Raw genomic sequence first — 16,439 nt, 5'->3', positions numbered from 1 at the left:
ATTGGAAGAGCGTAGTCAATGTCACTGAACTGTGCATGTAGAAATTTTTGAAATGGTGTATCTTTGGCTATGTGTATTTTCAAAAAAAAAAAAAAGAGGTTGAGAAGTTAGAGGGTTGATATGTTGTGGGGTCATAAAACAACATGTGTACTTCTGTTTCATGAGAAACTATTTGTTCTGTAAGGCTTCACCTGAAGTACAATAAAAAAAAAATTGAAAACTTTTGCTCTGTTAAGAGGATGAAAAGACTCAAATTATTTCAGTGTGTAGAAAAGGAAGGAATACTCCCAAATTCACTCTATGAAGCCAGCATAACCTCGATACCAAAGCCAGGCAAAGACACCACAAACACACACACACACAAAATAACAGACCAATATCTCCCATGGATATAGATGCAAAAAATCTCAACAAAATTCTAGCCAATAGAATTCAACATCATATCAAAAAAATAATACATCACGACCAAGTGGAATTCATACCAGGTATGCAAGGATGGTTCAACATTAGAAAATCAATCACTGTAATCCACCACATAAATAGAACAAAAGAAAAGAATCACATGATCATCTCAGTCAATGCAGAAAAGACGTTGGATAAAGTGCAACACTCATTCCTGATAAAAAAAAAACTCTCAATAAAATAGGAATAGAAGGGAAATTCCTCAACATGATAAAGGGTATCTATACAAAACAAACAGCCAACATCATTCTCAACGGAGAGAGGCTGAAAGCATTCCTCCTGAGAAACGGAACAAGGTAAGGATGCCCTTTATCACCACTCCCATTTAACACTGTGCTGGAAGTCTAGCTAGAGCAATAAGGCAATAAAAAGAAATAAAGGGTACCAAATTGGAAATGAAGAAGAAAAACTATCCCTATTCTCAGATGATATGATCCTATATAGAGAGAACCCACAAAGATTCCACAAGGAAACTACTGGAACTAATAGAAAAATTCAGCAGAGTAGCAGGATACAAGATCAACATACAAAAATCAGTTGGATTCCTATACAACAACAAAGAGAACTTCGAAAAGGAAATCAGGAAAACAATACTGTTTATAATAGCCCCTAAAAAGATAAAATACTTAGGAATAAATCTATGCAGGGATGTAAAAGACCTATACAAAGAAAACTACAAAACACTATTGCAAGAAACCAAAAGAGACCTACATAAATGAAAAAACATACCACGCTCATGGATAAAAAACTCAACATTGTGAAAATGTCAATTCTACCCCAAACAGTCTACAGATATAATGCAATCTCAATCCAAATACCAACAGCATTCTTTAATGAGATGGAAAAACTAATCACCAACTTTATATGGAAAGGAAAGAGGCCCTGGATAAGCAAAGCATTATTGAAGAAAAAGAACAAAGTAGAGGGCCTCGCACTACCTGATCTGAGAACCTACTCTACTGTCATGGTAGTCAAAACAGACATACAGACCAATGGAACAGAATCAAGAACCCAGAGGCAAATCCATCCACCTATGGTCAGCTGATCTTTGACAAAGAACAAAAGTCCATTAAATGGGGGAAAGACAGAGTTTTTCTACAAATAGTGCTGGCAAAACTGAATGTCCGTGTGTAAAAAAATGAAAAAAGGACTCATACTTCATATCATGCACAAAAACTAATCTGAAATGGATCAAAGGCCTATAAAACCTGAAACTATAAAGATAATGGAAGAAAAAATAGGGACAATGCTAGGGGCCTTAATACATGGCATAAATAAGATACAAACCATAACTAACAATGCACAAGCATCAGAAGATAAACTAGATAACTGGGAGCTCCTAAAAATTAAACACTTAGGCTCATCAAAAGACTTCACCAAAAGAGTTAAAATAGAACCCACAGATTGGGAAAGAAAATTTGACTACAACATATCTGACAAGGGTCTAATCTCTAAAATCTTCAACACTTCAACAACAAAAAGACAAATAATCCAATTAAAAAATGGGCAAAAGATATGAACAGACACTTCACCAAAGAAGACATTCAAGCAGATGACAGACACATGAGGAAATGCTTGTGATCATTCGCCATTAGAGAAATGCAAATCAAAACTACAATGAAATACCATCTCACCTCAACATTACTGGCACTAATCAAAAAAACAGAAAGTAACAAATGTCGGAGAGGTTGCGGGGAGATTGGAACTCTTATGCACTGCAGCTGGGAATGAAAAATGGTACAATCACTATGGAAAATGATATTGTGCCTCCTTAAAAAGCTAAAAATAGAAATATCATATGATCCAGAAATCCCACTATTAGGAATATATCCTAGAGAAATATGAGCCGTCACACTAATAGACATATGTACACCCATGCCCATTGCAGTATTATTCACAATAGCAAAAAGATGGAAACAAGTTTTCATCAAAAGATGAATGGATAAACAAATTATGGTACATACACACAGTGGAATACTACCCAACTATAAAGAACACTGATGAATCTATGAAACATCTCACAACATGGATGAATCTGGAGGACGTTATGCTGAGTGAAATAAGTCGATCACAAAAGGACGAATATTGTATGAGACAACTATTATAAAAATCCCAAGAAAAGGTTTACACACAGAAAAAAAATCCTTTGATGCTATCATGGATTGAATTATGTCCCCCCAAAATGTGTGTGTCAATTTGGCTGGGCCATTATTCCTGGTACTGTGTGATTTTCCTATATGTTGTATATCATGCCTCTATGATGTTAATGAGGGAGGATGGGTGGCAGTTGTGTTAGTAAGGCAGTCTTAATCTACAATATTGGATTGTGTCCTGAGGCAATCTCTTGAGATATAAAGACAGAAGTGAGCAGAGAGACAGGGAGACCTCATACCACCAAGAAAGCAGTGCCACGAGCAGAGTGTGTCTTTTGGACCTGGGGTCCCTGGGCAGAGAAGTTCCTAGTCCAGGGGAACATTGATGAGAAGGCTGACAGAGAGAGAAAGCATTCCCCTGGAGCTGACACTCTGAATTTGGACTTTTAGCCTACTTTACTGTAGGGAAATAAACTTCTCTTTGTTAAAACCATCCACTTGTGGTATTTCTGTTATAGCAGCACTAGATGACTAAGACAGATGGTTACGAGGGAAGGGAGGAGCGGGGAGGGGAAAGCACTAACTAGATAGTAGACAAGTGTTAACTTTGGTGAAGGGAAAGACAACACACAATATAGGGGAAGTAAGCACAGATTGACCAAGGCAAAGTCATAGAAGCTTCTAGATACATCCAAACACCTTTAGGGACATGGAGTTACTGAAGCTGAGGGCTGGGGACCATGGTCTCAGGGGACATCTAGGTCAATTGGCATAACATAGTTCATAAAGAAAATGTTCTACATGCTACTTTGGTGAGTAACGTCTGGGGCCTTAAAAGCTTGTGAGCAGCCATCTAAGATACACCTATTGACCCCATCCTGTCTGGAGAAAGGAGAATGAAGAAAACCAAAGACACTAGGGAAATATTAGTCCAAAGGGCTAATGGACCACATGAACCACAGTCTCCACCAGCCTGAGGCCAGAAGAACTAGATGGTGCCCTGCTACCACCACTGAGTGATCTGACAGGGATCACAATAGAGGGTCCTGGACAGAGCAGCAGAAAAATGAAGAACAAAATTCAAATTCCCAAAAAAACCCAGAAGACCAGACTTACTGGTCTGACAGAGACTGGAAGAACTCTGAGACTCTGGCCCCCAGGGACCCTGCTAACTCAGAAGTGAAGCCAATCCTAAAGTGCACCTTTCAGCCAAAGATTAGACTGGCCTGTAAAACAAACAATAACACACATGCGGAATGTGCTTCTTACTTCAATCAAGTGTACAAGAACAAATGGTTGACACCTGCCCAAAAGCAAAGACAAGAAGGCAGGAAGGGACTGGAAAACTGGATGAATGGACACGGGGAACCCGGGGTGGAAAGAGGGGAGTGCTGACACAATGTGGGGTTTGCAACCAATGTCGCAAACAATTTGTGCATAAATTTTTGAATGATAAACTAATTTGTACTGTGAACTTTCACCTAAAGCACAATAAAATTAAAAAAAAAAGATGATGAAAAGACAAGCCACAGACTAGAGACTATATTTGTAAACCACATATCCAACAAAGGACTTATATTTATAATATATAAAGAAATCTCAAAACTTAAGAGTAAAAGAAAAATAAACCCACTCAAATAATTACATTAGAAAGTGGTCAAAGAGCATGAATAACCACTTGGTCAACATCACTAGCCATTAGCAAAATGCAAATTAAAACCACAACGAAATATCACTTTCACACCTATCAGAATGGTAAAATAAAAAATAATAGTCACAATACCAAATTTTGGCAAAAATGGAGAAACTGAATACCTCATACATTGTTTTTGGGAATATAAAATGGTACAGCCACTCTGGAAAACAGTTTGACATTTTCTTATAAAACTAAAAATGGAACTACCATATGAACCAGCAACTCCATTTCTGAGTATTTATTCTGAAGATAGAAACCTATATTTATACAAAAACCTGTACATGAATGTTCATAGCAGCTTTATAATAGCCAAAAACTGGAAACAACCCAAATGTCTTTTGATGGGTGATTGGATAAACAAACTGTGATACATCCATACCATGGAATACTATCTAGCAGTAAAAAGGAGGAAACTATTAATGCATTCAACAACTTGAATGGATCTCAAGGGCACTATGATGAGTGAAAAAATAAACAGTCACCTTCAAAAGGTTGAATACTTTATGATTGCATTTACTTAACCTTCTTAAAATGACAAAATTATAGTATAGGGAACAGATCAGTGGTGCCAGGGATTAGGGGTGCAGGAAGGTGACTATAAAGTGGTAGCAGGAGAGAATTTCTTTTTGCTGATAAAACAGTTCTCTATCCTAATTGTGGTGGTGGTTACACAAATCTATACATATGATACAATGCCATAGCACTATACATCCCCCCCAAAAAAAAGTGCATATAAAAACTGGTGAAATCCAATAAGGTAAGTAGTTTAGCTAATAGTATTGTACCATTGCAAATCTCCTTGTTTTGAAAATGTACTATGGTTCAGTAAGATATTATTTGGGGAAGTGGGTGAAGGAACTCTGTACTATTTTTGCAATTTCTTGTGAGTCTAAAATTATTTTAAATTGTAAAATTTAAAACAAAAACTTAAATAAAAATAAAAGAAAATAATATTCTAAGAAGTCCTGCAGTGTGCAGGAGTTCGTGTCCTGACTCTCTCCATACCACAGGAGAACGAAGAGAGGTTATATCTTGCTTTCATAACTTAGTTGTCCTGCAACCTTTACCGATTCACCTAAGCATTCTGAGCCTTAGTGTCTTCTTCCTTAAAATTATGGCATGCAGGGCAGAGCACCGCACAGGGTGTCAGGAGCCCTGGATCTTTACCCTATATTTTTCTTCAATCACCTTTCTAGGTAGTTTTTGACACATTATTTCCTCTTTTTGGTAAAATGGGGATGATCTCTAACCTGCCTTCCCTTACAAGGCTGTCGTGGGGATCTAGGAGGCACACCAGGCATCTGGCTCATTGACATCCTCATCTTCCTTTTTGCATTTTCTTTCCCAAATAACAAAAACAGAAGATGTAAAAGAGAGAGAGAGCTAGTGAGAGAAATGGAGGTGGGGAAGAGGAAGAGAAATTAAGCAACATGTAAAAAGGAGGAAAGAGAAAAAGCTGCACGCCAGATGTTTTTTGAGAAATGAAGAAAGTGTGGGGTGAAGTGTTTGACAAGAATGTTCAGGAAGAAAATCAATCACCATTTCAGTGTTCCATGTCCAGGGATTGTGTCTTTGCTTGTTTGGCTGGTTCTGATTTTAGAATTAGAGAAACCAGTTTTCTCATTAAGGCAGGACATGGGATGCAGACCAGGGCTCCTTTAAGATTGGCCACTAATGGAGGACAGATGGAAATGGTGGAATGCCCTTAAATAAAGTATAAAGCAGCTGAGAGAAAAACTGTTAAAAGAAAGTACATAAACAGTTTGACCACAAACTACCAGATTCTGACTTGCTGATAGAAGTGTAAAACTAACTTGTCAGCTTGGTTTTAAGTGCCAAACAGAGTGCTGAAATGGTAAGGAAGACCAATCAACAGGCACAGTCACTCTCCCTGTTTAAAGTCTTCCCACTGTCTACTGGAAAAAGTCCAAACTCCTCTATGTTGAATGGGAAGCCCTCAGTAGCTAGCCCAAATCTGCCTTACAGACTTCTGCCCCACTACATCCCAGATCCATAAAATCAGATGAATCTATTCACTGCCCCTCCAAAAGCAGCACTGGACTGGTGGCCAGGAGACCTACATTCAAGTCCCAGCATTCCCATTTATAGGCTATGTAACCTTGAAAGAAAATCACTTAACCTCTCTGACCCTTGGTTTCTTCCTCTGTCAAATGAGGATAATAATCCCTACCCTGATGACATCATGGGTTTTTTGTGAAGAGTGTAACAACAGATACAAGACCACTCAGGAGATTCCAACAGGTTGCAAGCACCAGGTCTGTCAAACAGGGAATCAGTGGTGTATTAGAGTATTGCACAGGCCCTGGGCATGTGGCACCACTGAGCAGTTTCTATTAACCAGGTACAGCCCAACGTCCTTCCTTAAGCACAGTAATGTGTTACTTCAAAGATTAGCTTGACTTGTATTTTCAAGCTAATATTATAGTGAAGTTATCTAAAAGAGGGGTGTTTGATGTTTGGACAGGGTGCAAGTTCAGTGCTTGCCCTAAGCGCCATTTTCTGTAGAAATGCCACAGGCCATACCAGGTTAATAGAAACTGTTCAGTGGCCCGTGTCGCAATACCTGCCATACCTGTCATACCCTAGTTACACCTCTGCTAGCATTCTCATCCTTGAGGGTGATCAGTCCCACATCTTTTCTACTGCTGTTAAGAATCCACCTGAGACCAATCAGTTGGTCATCTGAACCCCTTTGAATCTTTACTAAGGATCTTTTAAGAGAGTGTGTTCACATCTCTTTTGCCTCATCACTCAGATGCAGTTAATCTCTATCATTTCCGTGTACCTTGCTTCCACTCACCACACTGTATTTTAATCATTTGTTCTAGGGCCTAAACTATGGACTCCTCAAAGGAAGGTATTGTGTCATATTCAACTTAATATGCCCAACACTTAGTATGCAGTAGGTCTCCACAAGGTTTTACAGAATTGGACTTCTGAATTCAGAGTCTCTTTAATATGTTGGGACACTATTTAAGGTAATTTGGAGTTATGAAAGTTCATCATTTTAATGTGAATTACATGTAATCTGATTCATTTCAACAAATATTTATTTAAAACAAATATCCAGCTGTTGAGACAGACATAGTCTGACTTGGACAACGGTTCTCAATCTTGGCTGCACATTGGAATCACCTGGAGAACTTAAAAAAGATACTGATGCCTTCCCCCCACCGCCAAGAGATTATGATTTAATTGGTCTGGGATGTGGCTTGGCATCAGGTTTTTTAATGTGCAGCCAAGGCTGAGAATTATTGGTCTTGTGGTGGAAACAGGCATGAAACAAGTGAATGTGATGAATGTTTTGAAAGAGGAAGTGTGCTATGGAAATTTATAACCTTGTCTTGGGAGAGAGGAATTCTATATCCAGTGAAAATGGAATTCAGGGAATGAAGGGGAAATTAAGACATTCTCAGATGAAGGAAAACAGAGAGAATTTGTCATCAGCAGACCTCCCTAACAGAATGGCTTAAAGGAAGTTCTCTAAACGGAAAGGAAATAATAAAAGAAGAAATCTTGGAAAGGAAGAAAGAACAATGGAGAGAGTACCATAGACTATCTATCCGTCTCTGGAGTTTCCTAAATTATGTTTGATGTTTGAAATATAATTATACCACTGTCCGATGTAGTTCTCAATGTAGTAGAGAAAATATTTAAGACAATTATATTCTAAACAAAGGAATGTCACTCCTGGGCATTTATCCCAGAGAAATGAAAACTTATGTCTACACAAAAATCTGTACATGATTGTTCATAGCAGATTTATTCATAATAACCAAAAACTGTAAACAACCAAAAGGTCCTACAAAAGGTGAATGGTTAAAGAAACCTGTGGTACATTCATACTGTGGAATACTACTCAACAATAAAAAGGAACGAAGTATTAATAGATACAACAACTTGGACAGATCTCAAAAACATTATGCTGAGTGAAAAAAAAAATTCCAAAATGTCACACAATATATTATTACATTTATATGACCTTCCTGAAAAGACAAAACAATAGAGAGCAAAGCAGATTAGTAGTTGTCAGGGGTTAAGGACAGGAGGAAGAAAAGAGGTGACTGTGGCTATTAAAAAGGTAACATGAGGGATCTTTGTGACGGAACTGTTCTGTATCTTGATGGCAGTGTTAATCGCATAAATCTACAAATGTGATAAAATGGTGTAAAAGTATACACATACATTGTACTAATGTCCATTTCCTGCTTTTGATACTGTACCATAATTAAGATATAACCATTGGGGGAAAATCAGTGAAGGATCCACGGGACCTTTCTGTACTAACTTTGCAACTTCCTGTGAATCTACAATTTCTTCAAAATAAAAAGTTAAATGATTGAAGCCCTGGCCAACATCTTGATGGCAACTTCGTGAGAGACCAGGACACAGAATCACTCAGCTAAGTTATTCCGAAATTCCTGATCCACAAAAATTGTGTGAGATAACAAATGTTTATTGTTATTTTAAGTCACTAAGTTTTGGGATAATTTGTTATGCAGTAATAGGTAACTAATACCTAGTCAATGTGCTAATATTTTGTCAAGGAATTTTGTAAAATCATGAAAGAGACTGATCAAGAAAGTAATTTTGTTTCTTATGATGTCCAAATCAGGTTTTGTTATCAAGATTATGTTAGACTCGTAAAATGAATTGGAAAGTTTTGCCTCTTTTCTACTATCTGGAACCACCACATACCTGTCGTTTGTCATAATGTGGTGGCTTGAGTGTTGCTGTGATATTGGAAGCTTTGCCACCGGTATTTCAAATACATGCAAGGTTACCATTGGTGGACAGGTTTCAGGGGAGCTTCCAGACTAAGATAGACTAGGAAGAAGGATATGGCAGTCTACTTTTGAAAAAATTGGCCGGTAAAAAATTTATGAATAGCAGCGGATCATTGTTTGATATAGTGCGGTAAGATAAACCCCTCAGTTTGAAACACACCCAAAATACAACTGGGGAAGAGCTGCCTTAATGACCTTAATGACGTGAATGGAATCAAGCTTTCGGAACCTTCATTGGCTGATGTAGCAAGACTCAAAATGAGAACAAAAAGCTGCAAACATCCATTAATAATCGGAATGTGGAATGTGCGAAGTATGAATCTAGGAAAATTTGAAGTCCTCAAAAATGAAATGGAAGGCACAAAGATCAATATCCTAGGCATTAATGAGCTGAAATGGGCTTGTATTGGCCATTTTGAATCAATCATGTGGTCTACTATACCAGGAATGACAAATTGAAGAGGAATGGCGTTGCATTCATCATCAAAAAGAACATTTCAAGATCTATCCTGAAGTCCAAAGTTGTCAATGATACAATAATATCCATATGCCTACAAGGAAGACCAGTTAATATGACTATTATTCAAATTCATGCACCAACCACTAAGGCCAAAGATGAAGAAATTGAAGATTTTTACCAACTTCTTCAGTCTGAAATTGATTGAACATGCACTCAGAATGCATTGATAGTTACTGGTGATTGGAATGCGAAAGTTGGAAACAAAGAAGGATTGGTATTTGGAAAACATGGCCTTGGTGATAGAAATTATGTCAGAGATCACATGATAGAATTTTGCAAGATCAATGACTTCTTCATTGCAAATATCTTTTCTCAGCAACATAAACTGCGACTATACACGGGGACCTCACCAGAAGGAAAACACAGGAATGAAATCGACTAGATCTGTGGAAAGAGATGATGGAAAGACTCAATATCACCCGTCAGAACAAGGCCAGGGGCTGACTGCAGAACAGATCATCAATTGCTCATATACAAGTTCAAGCTGAAGTGGAATAAAATTAAAACAAGTCCATGAGAGTCAAAATACAAACTTGAGTATATCCCATCTGAATTTGGAGACCATCTCAAGAATAGAATTGCCGCATTGAAGACTAATGACCAAAGACGAGGGAAATTGTGGGAAGACATCAAGTACATCACAAATGCAGAAAGCCAAAGGTCATCAAAAAGACAGAAAAGACCAAAATGGACATCAGAAGAGACTCTGAAACTTGCTCTTCGACACAGAGCAGCTAAAACGAATGGAAGAAATGACGAAGTAAAAGAGTTGAACAGAAGATTTCAAAGGGCAACTCAGGAAGAAAAAGTAAAATATTACAATGAAATGTTCAAAGACCTGGAGTTAGAAAACCAAAAGGGAAGAACATGTTCAGCATTTCTCAAGCCAAAAGAACTGAAGAAAAACTTCAAGCCTCGAGTTACAATTTTGAAGGTTTCTTTGAACAAAATGGAGCCCTGGAGGTGCAGTGGTTAAGACCTTGACTTCTGATCAAAAAAAAAGGTCGGCAGTTCAAATCCACCAGCTGCTCCTTGGGGTAGTTCTACTCTGTCCTATAGGGTCGCTATGAGTCAGAATCAACTAGACGGCAATGAGTAAATTTAACAGTAATGGGCAAAATATTGAATGATGCAGGAAGCATCAAAAATAGATAGAAAGAACACTGAAAAGAACTGGTTGACGTTCAACCATTTCAGGAGGTAGCATATGATCAAAAACCAATGCTATTGAAGGAACAAGTCCAAGCTGCACTGAAGGCATTGTCGAAAAACAAGGTTCCAGAAATTGACAGAATACCATTTGAGATGTTTCAACAAATGGATGCAACGCTGGAGGTGCTCACTTGTCTATGCCAAGAAATTTGGAAGACAGTCACCTGACCAACTGACTAAAAGAGATTCATATTTGTGCCCATTCCAAAGAATGGTGATAGAATGCAGAAATTATTGAACAATATCATTAATATCACACACAAGTAAAATTTGCTGAAGATCATTCAAAAGCAGCTACAAAAGTACATCTACAGGGAAGTGCCAGAAATTCAAGCCGGATTCAGAAGAGGACGTGGAACGAGGAATATCACTGCTGATGTCAGATGGCTCTTGGCTGAAAGCAGAGAACAACCAGAAAGATGTTTACCTGTCTTTTATTGACAGTACAAAGGCATTCGACTGTGTGGATGATAGCAAATTATGGGTAACATTGGGAAGAACGGGAGTTACAGAACATTTAATTGTGCTCATGTGGAACCTGTACATTGACCAAGAAGCAGTCGTTCAAACAGAGCAAGAGAATACTGCCTGGTTTAAAATCAAGAAAGGTGTGCGTCAGGGTTGTATCCTTTCATCATACTTATTCAATCTGTATGCTGAGCAAATAATCCGAGAAGCTGGACTGTATGAAGAAGAAAGGGGCATCAGGATTAGTGGAAGACTCATTAACAACCTGCGTTATGAAGATGACACAACGTTGCTTGCTGAAAGTGAAGAGGACTTAAAGCACTTACTGATGAAGATCAAAGGCTACAGACTTCACTATGGATTACACCTCAACATAAAGAAGACAAATCTTCACTACTCTACCAATAAGTAGCATCATGATAAACAGACAAAAGATTAACATTGTCAAGGATTTCATTTTACTTGAATCCACAAGCAACACGCATGGAAGCAGCAGTCAAGAAATCAAACAACAGGCAATATGTGTACTAACTGTTTAATGAGAAACTATTTTGTTCTGTAAATCTTCATCTAAAGTGAGAATAGCGGCACAACTGGAAGAACGTAATCGACGTAACTGAATCGTACACGTAGAAATTTTTGAAATGGTGTATCTTTGCCTATGTATATTTTAACCAAAAAAAAAAGATCGAGAAGGGAGAGTGTTGACATGTCGTGGGGTTGTTAACCAATGTCATAAAACAATATGTGTACTGTTTACTGAGAAAATATTTGTTCTGTAAACCTTCACCTAAAGTACAATAAAATAAATAAATAAATAAAAAGAAATCAAACAACGTATTGCATTGGGCAAATCTGCTGCAAAAGACCTCTTTAAAGTGTTGAAAAGTAAAGATGTCACTTTAAGGACTAAGGTGCGCCTGATCCAAGTCATGGTGTTTTTAATTGCCTCATATGCATGGGGAAGCTGAGCAATGAATAAGGAAGATGGAAGAAGAATTGATGCCTTTGAATTACGGTGTTGGTGAAGAACTTTGAATATATCATAGGCTTCCGGAAGAACGAACAAATCTGTCTTGGAGGAAGTACAGCCAGAATGCTCCTTACAAGCGAGGATGGAAATACTTCATCTCATGTACTTTGGACATGTGATCGGGGGGACCAGTCCCTGGATAAGGCCATCATGCTCGGTAAAGCAGAAGGTCAGTGAAAAATAGGAAGTCCCTGGACAAGATGGATTGATACAGCGGCTGCAACAATGGGTTCAAACATAGCAACGATTGTGAGGATGACGCAGGACTGGGCAGTGTTTCTGTTGTACATAGGGTCACTATAAGTTGGAACCAACTTGACGACACCTAACAACAACAACATTGTCTGGAAGAGTTTCTAAATGATTAGTATTGTTTCTTCCTCAAATGTATGGAAGAATTCACAAGAGAAGCTATATGGGCCTGGAGTTTTCTTTGTGGGAAAGTTTTTAGTAACTGAAACAATTTCATTGATAGATATTGTTCCATTCAGATTCTCTATTCTTGCACCACTAGACGTTTAACCCTGAGAGAGGTCAGTCCATGAAGGATCCATGCTTTTTTCCTTCCTGTATTGCTACCTGTGAAAGGCTCGCCTTAATAGTCTTTCTTTTTTGCTTACCTACTCTACCTATTCATCCCAAACCTGCTCTGCATGGCAACAAATTTTATTGTGATCCCCTTTCTGGGCACCCCAGGTTGTCAATCACCAAAGGCTAAAATGCATATCGCTTCTTATTTGCTCTCCTAGGAATAGTAGCCACCGTTGCTAAGAGAATTTTCTAAAATGCAGTTAAATAAACATTTCAGTGTGAAATATAGACTCCCAGGGGTATGTCACACTTCACTATATCTACAAATTTAACCCCTTGTCCACCGTCTCTTATGTGGAGTAGTTGGTTCTTTTTTCCATATTTTGTCTACTGTCACCCACTTTCTCTTTTGTAAAGAAAACACCTGTGATGAATAAATCAGACCCTGAGAAAGGAAGTCAGGTACAGAGGGGATAAAAGGAAGTTTTAATCTAGCAGAGTGCTGCAGCCACAAAGCAGATCCTCATAAGCATTAGGCTGGTGAGAGTTAAATTTGGACACTAACTGGGTGGTCAGATGAGGAGATTTAAAGCACCATGTCAAGCCCCCAAGTCCTCAAGAGACAGTAAACTCATGATTTTTCAAACCAGGCCATTACCTCTCTAAGCACCCAATGCAAACAGTAATTCCCCTTGTCTCCCAAAGAAATACCTCAAACTCCAGTTATTTCTACTCTGCCTCCATCATAACGTAAAAGCTCCCATCCCCCCTGTTATGCAACTCCAGTGAAACATGTCACTGATGCAGTTGGAGACTGCACTATAGGTACTTTGGGGCTGCAGTCCTCATCTCTCCATCCCAGAGGAGGCCTTGGAAAGGGCCTTGGAGACCTCCCTCAAAGGCGGCAACACACATCTCAGCTGGTCTGGTCCTGCAGAAAGTCTCAAAGAAAGGGTGAACCAGCCAAACAAAGCTACTAAATTCTTACCTATTGCTTTTGCTAATTAGAGATTGCAGCTCCTGGCTTGACATATGAAAAGGCATTAGGAAGAAATGGGAGGGAGGATGAGAAGATGAAAGTGAATATACATGAAGACAGCTGAACCTCATGAAGTGGCAAGGGAAAATGCTTGATAACAGGGAAAACAGAGCTTTGTTTAGAAGGCCGCTCCACCTCCCTTCCCAGGTATTCATCATCCTTTTGAGTCATTCTGCATTGTGCAGAAAGAGACTCTGAAAAAGAAAAAAGAGGTTTCGTGTCTTCCAACCTCAGCAAAATTCCTCCCACCCAGTTTCAAAGGCTGGGAAATGATGGCCAGCTTTGAGAGAAAGAGAAAACTACACTGGTTCTCTCACTCCTCACCTATCTGACACCATTTGCGACCAACTTCCTTTCTAGGTCCAAAGATCTCATGATAATTAAGGCTAAAGAACCTAAGGGCATGAGACTTTTCAAATGGCTCTGGGTGCAGATCCAGACCTGTAGTCTTCTCGGTAATGTGGACAGACACATGGGTAGACTTGGAGCCCTCTCACCTCACCTTCCCTTACACCACCACCACCATCACCCATGAAATAATTCATAGAAATTGACACAAGAATTCAGAGATACCAGCTATCAAGAATTTGGAGAAGGAGTCATTATGGTGTTCATATGTCTGTCTCAAAAATATCTGTCTTTTGGTTAGGATGGTGTGATAGTTAATTTTATGTGTCAACTTGACTATGCTGTTTCCCAGTTGTTTAGTCAAACATTAGTCTAGTTGTTGTTCCATAATATAATCTAATGTAATGTAATCAATCAGTTAAAAAGGGAATTTCCTTAGGGTGTGTTCTACCTCCAGACTATAAATAGATATTTTGACAGAACTCTCTCTCTTTTCACCCTGCACTCTTTCCATCACCTGACCTACAGATCTTGGAATGTAAGCCTGTGGAAGTCTCCAGCCTGCCACCTGACCTACAGATTTTGGACTTGCCAGCCCTCCACAATCATGGGAGCCAATCCTTGAAGAAAAAAATGGATGATAGATAGATAGTAGTTATGTGCCATCTGATCAATTCTGCTCATAACAACCCTATAGGACAGAGCAGAACTGCTCCATAGGGTTTCCTAAGGTGTAATATTTAAGGGAGCAGATCATCAGGTCTTTTCTTCTGCAGAACAGCTTATGGGTTTGAACCGCCAAACTTTTCAATTAACAGCCAAGCACTTTAACCCACTTTAACCACTGTGCCACATTTCTGGAGGGATTGCAGAGATTAGTGCCACCATCAAGAACTTGAAGGATGCAGAGATGGTGATTCCCACATTCAACTCGCCTATTTGGCCTGTGCAGAAAACAGATCTTGGAGAATAATAGTAGAATTATCATAAACTTAACCAGGAGGTAACTGCAATTGCAGCTGCTGTTCCACATGTGGTTTCATTGTTTGAGCAAATTAATACATCTCCTGGTACATAGTACATATGTATTGCTTTGGAAAATACCTTTTTCTTAATTCTTAATTCCTGTTAGTAAAGACTACCAGAAACAGTTTGTTTTCAGCTGGCAAAGCCAGCAATACACTTTCATTGTCCTACATCAGGAGTATATTAACTCTCCATCCCTACGTCCTAATTTAGTCTGCAGGGACCTTGATTGTCTTTCCCTTCCACAAGATAATCACACTAGTCCATTATATTGATGACATTATGTTCAATGGATCTAGCAAGCAAGAAGTAGCAACTACTCTAGACTTATCAGTAAGACATCGACAATCCAGAAAGTGGGAAATAATCCTGACAAAAATTTGGGGGACTTTCACCTCAGTGAAATTTCTAGAGGTCCAGTGGTGTGGGGATTATCAAGACATCCCTTCTAAGGTGAATAATAAGTTGCTGAATCTGACCCATCTTACAATTAAAAAGGAGGCGCAATGCCTAGTGGGCTTCTTTAGATTTTGGAGGTGACATATTCCCCATTTGTGTGTGTTACTTCAGCCCACTTACCAAGTGACCTGAAAAGTTGCTAGTTTTGAGTGGGGCTCATAACAAGAGAAGGCTCTGCAACAGGTCCAAGCTGCTGTGCAATTTGCTCTGCCACTTGGGTCATATGATCCAGCATAACTAACGATGCTTCAAGTGTCTATCAGTGGCAGAAAGAGATGCTGTTTGGAGCCTTTGGCAGGCCCCTATTAGTGAATCACAGCACAGACCCTTAGGATTTCAGAGCAAAGCCTTGCCATTATCTGCTTATAAATACTCTCTTTTTGAGAAACAGCTTTTGGCTTTGTTACTGAACCTTAGTAGACATTGAACACTTAACCAAGGGCCACCAAGTTACCATGTGGCCTGAGCTGCCCTTCATGAACTGGATGTTGTCTGACCCACAAAGTCATAAATTGGAAGTGCACAGCAGCACTCCATCATCAAATGGAAGTGTTATATATGAGACTGGGCTCAAGCAGGCCCTTAAGGCACAAGTAAGTTACATTAGGAAGTGGCCCAAATGCCCATGGCCCCACTCCTACTGCATTACCTTCTCTTTCCCAGCCTACACCTATGGCGTCATGGGAAGTTCCCTATGATCAGTTGACTGAGGAAGAGAAAACTCAGGCCTGGTTTACAGACTAG

The sequence above is a fragment of the Trichechus manatus genome, unplaced genomic scaffold (assembly GCF_000243295.1).
Source record: "Trichechus manatus latirostris isolate Lorelei unplaced genomic scaffold, TriManLat1.0 scaffold00060, whole genome shotgun sequence".
In the NCBI taxonomy this organism is placed as follows: Eukaryota; Metazoa; Chordata; class Mammalia; order Sirenia; family Trichechidae; genus Trichechus; species Trichechus manatus.
Note: the sequence above shows the minus strand (reverse complement) of the source record.